Source organism: Lycium barbarum, chromosome 1 (assembly GCF_019175385.1).
Source record: "Lycium barbarum isolate Lr01 chromosome 1, ASM1917538v2, whole genome shotgun sequence".
Lineage (NCBI taxonomy): Eukaryota > Viridiplantae > Streptophyta > Magnoliopsida > Solanales > Solanaceae > Lycium > Lycium barbarum.
In genome coordinates, this window is record NC_083337.1 from 9754388 (window position 1) to 9758437 (window position 4050).

The 4050-nt window shown below is 42.9% G+C and overlaps 1 non-coding gene across 1 annotated transcript; it reads left to right on the forward strand.

The window, feature by feature from the left end:
- Positions 1-3248: 3248 nt before the first annotated feature.
- On the forward strand, positions 3249-3354 carry LOC132618986 (small nucleolar RNA R71). Its single transcript, XR_009574416.1, has one exon. It is a non-coding gene; the product is annotated as a small nucleolar RNA R71 (small nucleolar RNA).
- Positions 3355-4050: the final 696 nt, after the last annotated feature.

Consider the following 4050-nt stretch of genomic DNA (forward strand, 5'->3'; position numbering starts at 1 on the left):
ACACATTAATTCAAAGGGAAACGACCAATCCGGGGACACAACAATAAGGGCTGAGGTTAATTTTAACTTCAACTCGTTGAAAGCCTTTATGCACTTCTCATCAAAATTGAATTTGGACTACTTTTCCAAGAGTTTGCACATTGGATTTGCAATTTTGGAGAAGTCTTTGATAAATATTCTATAGAATTCGGCGTGTCCCAAGAAACTCCGAACTCCTTTTACTGAAATGGGTGGAAGGAGTTGTGAAATCACATCGATTTTGGCTTGATCAACCTCAATCCCTCTTTCGGAAATCTTACGGCCAAGGACAGTTCCCTCCTTTACCATAAAATGACACTTTTCCCAGTTGAGCACGAGGTTTGTCTCCTCACACCTTTGTAGCACCCGATCAAGATGGTCTAAACATTCATCGAATGAATCTCCCACCACAAAGAAGTCATCCATGAAGACTTTAAGAAAGTTTTCAACCATGTCAGAGAATATGGACATCATGCATCGTTGGAAAGTAGCTGGGGCATTGCAAAGACCAAATGGCATCCGGCTGAAAGCGAATGTTCCATAGGGACAAGTGAAAGTAGTCTTTTCTTGGTCTTTCAATGCAATGTTGATTTGTTTGTACCCTGAGTACCCATCCAAGAAACAATAATAAGACCTTCTAGCTAGCCGATCAAGCATTTGATCAATAAAAGGCATAGGGAAGTGATCCTTGCAAGATGCAGTGTTCAGCTTCCGGTAGTCCATACACACTCTCCAACCGGTGACAGTTCTTGTTGGAATCAACTCATTTTTAGAGTTAGGGACAATAGTGATTCCCCCTTTATTTGGCACACACTGGACTGGACTTACCCATGGACTGTTGGCAATCGGGTAAATCACCCTAGAATCTAGCCACTTAATAATCTCTTTCTTCACCACCTCTTGCATCGGTGGATTTAATCTTCTCTGATGCTCAACACTTGGTGAACTTTCCTCCTCCAACTGAATTCGGTGCTCACAAATTCCGGAGGGAATCCCCCGGATGTCTACAATAGTCCAACCCAAAGCTCTTTAATGCTTCCTCAAGACTGCGATGAGTCTTTGAATTTGGCCCTAATGCAGAAGTGATGACATAATAACTGAGAGGGTGGCATTTGCTCCAAGAAACACATATTTAAGATGGGATGGAAGTTGCTTGAGTTCCAACTTCGGTGGCTCAATAATTGATGGTTTTGCTGGAGAAGTTGTTCGTTTCTCTAAATCAAGAGATAGTTTCTTAGGCTCATAAGAGTAAGACCCCAGACCAGTGAGTGAATTCACTGTCTCAATATATCCCTCCATTTGTTCTGCATCAAAATTCACCAAGATGGCCGAAATGCTTCACCCAAGCATTCTTCCTCCATTTTGAATTCTACCGCTTCATCCACCACATCAACAAAATTAATGACTGAAATACTTTGATAAAGACTAGGTAATTTCATGCCTTTGCTGGCGTGAAAAGTCACCTTCTCATCGTTCACCCGGAACTTGATCTCATTCTCTCGGAATCCATAAGAGCCCTCCTTGTCGCAAGGAAAGGTCTCCCCAGAATAATAGGAATTTCTTGATCAATAGCACAGTCAAGAATCACGAAATCTGCCGGCAGTAGGAATTTCCCGATTTGAACAAGCACATCATCAACTACCCCCACTGGCCTTTTTATCGATCTGTCAGCTATCTACAACTTCATGGTAGTTGGCCTTGGCCTCCCTAATCCTGCTCTCTTGAAAATTTCCAGGGGCATAAGATTTATGCTAGCCCCGTTATCACACAAAGCCTTGGCAAAATCCTGCATCCCTATGGTGCATGGAATTGTGAATGCTCCAGGATCTTCCCTTTTTTGCACAATGGTCTTGGAAAGAATAGCACTAACGCGATGAGTGATACCCACAGTGTCGTGTTTCAATGGCTTCTTCTTCTTTGTTAAGAGATCCTTCAAATACTTAGCAAACCCATGCATTTCTTGGACAGCGTCCGTGAAAGGAATGTTCATCGTCAACTACTTGAGTTGATCATAAAATCGCAAGCACTTGTCATCTTCTGTTTTCCTCACTAGCCTTTGAGGAAAAGGCGGTGAAGATTTGAACAATTGGCTCAAAGGGCGTAGAGCGCCAGAAAGTTTTGCCTTCCCCTTTTCCTGTTTTTCTCCGTGTGCCTTTAGATTATCAAGATTCTGCTCCTCTTAAGCTATAATAGGGACTTCCTCCTCTGTTTCTTCCTCCACAATATCATCAGATACATCAGGCTGCGTTTCTTCTTCAATAATTGGCTCGAGATCAATCACCTTTTTATCAGCACCTTGAAGTATTTTTCCACTTCTGGTGCTAATAGCAGCTACATGCTCCACAGAGCTTACCCCACTACCTTTTGGATTTGTAACTGTATCACTTGGTAGTTGTCCACGTTGAGGAGTATGCACTTCTCTGGAAAGGTCTCTGAATTGCGATTCAAGCTACTGAATGGAAGCTGAATGAGATAGTTGAACCTGAGACATTCCCTTGACTGTGCTCTCTGTTCTGTCCTGATTCATTAGCATTTTTTGCATCATACTTTTCAGTTCCACAAAATCATTAGCAGTATTGCCAGCAGAGTTGCTAGCTGAATTGTCTCTCCACTGTCGGGAATTTGATGCTTGCCTCCTTGGTGGAATGTAGGGGTTCGAGCTCTTGTTGCCATAATTGTTATTATTGTAATTCCCTTGATTTGGATTTCTCTGATCATTTCTGCTATAATTGTTCCCTTGAAATTGTTGTTGAGGCTTTTGCCATGGGTGATGGCCAAGACCTTGATAATTTTGCCTTTGATAGCCCCCTTGCGAGTTGTTGATATAATTAGCATCTTCATACTGCTATTGCCCATCTTGGTACATCCCTTCAGGGACTTGATACATGCCCTGTGGAAGGGGTGGTAACTCCTCAACAACATTTAACCCTTGTGCATAATTTTCTGCCAACTTCTTTGATAATAGATCCACCGTGGTTTGCAATTGAGCAAAGGCATGATCTCTCTCATGGTTTTCTTTTGCAACGGCAGCTAGTGATGGACTACCATAGGAGAGGCTCTCACTATCAGTTGAATGCCAAGCTTGATTGTGGGTGGTGAGTTTATCAAGCAAGCGGGTGATGACGATAAATGACTTGTCCATGAAGCATCCTCCCGCGGCAGTATTGGCGGCAATCTGATTCATTGTATCTAAGCCCTTGTAGAATTTCTCCGTGAGAATAGCATCAGGAAACCCGTGAGTTGGAGATTGAGCTAGATAATACTTGAACCGCTCCCATGCCGAATATAATTGTTCCCCCGGGAGCTGTTTGAACTCAAAGATCTTATCTCGAAGTTCAGCCTTTTTGCTCGGTGGGAACCACTTCTTCAGAAATGTATCGGCCAGCTCGCTCCAGGTATGGATAGAATTGCTGGGAAGCTTTTCATACCATTCTCTTGCTTGGCCAGCCAAGGAATATTTGAAAACCCGTAACCGCAGTGCATCAGCAGAAACAACACCTTGGGATTGTTGAGCACACACGTGCAGGAAGTTCTTCAAATGTCGAAGTGGACAATCCTCCAAAGAATTTCGGAAAAAAACATCCAGTTTCAGCGGCTGATAGATAGAACTATCAATTTTGAACGTAGCATTTCCAGTCCTAGGAGGGACCACAGCAGAAGCATAATCAGCTTCATTGATGAATTCCGCAAATATATTCTCCTCTTCGTCCTCTTCTGGTGCAGGTGGGTTCACCTGGAGTCCACCTTGGTTTCCCTGATTGCGATTCTGTCTTCCAGCCATGTTCACCTGGTTCACCACAACAGCAAACAAGGTGTGATGGAATAGAAATTTTTTTAAAGAAGAGTACACACAATCAGTAATTTCTAAACCATATTCCCCGGCAACGGCGCCAAAATTGATACGCTCAAATTACACATATTAATGGCGTAAAGCGGACGTTGTCAAATATAGTAACCCAAACGAGGTTAGGGTCGAATCCCACAGGGAATATGGAGAGAAAAGGATACTAATTGTATGCGATACTATTCTTT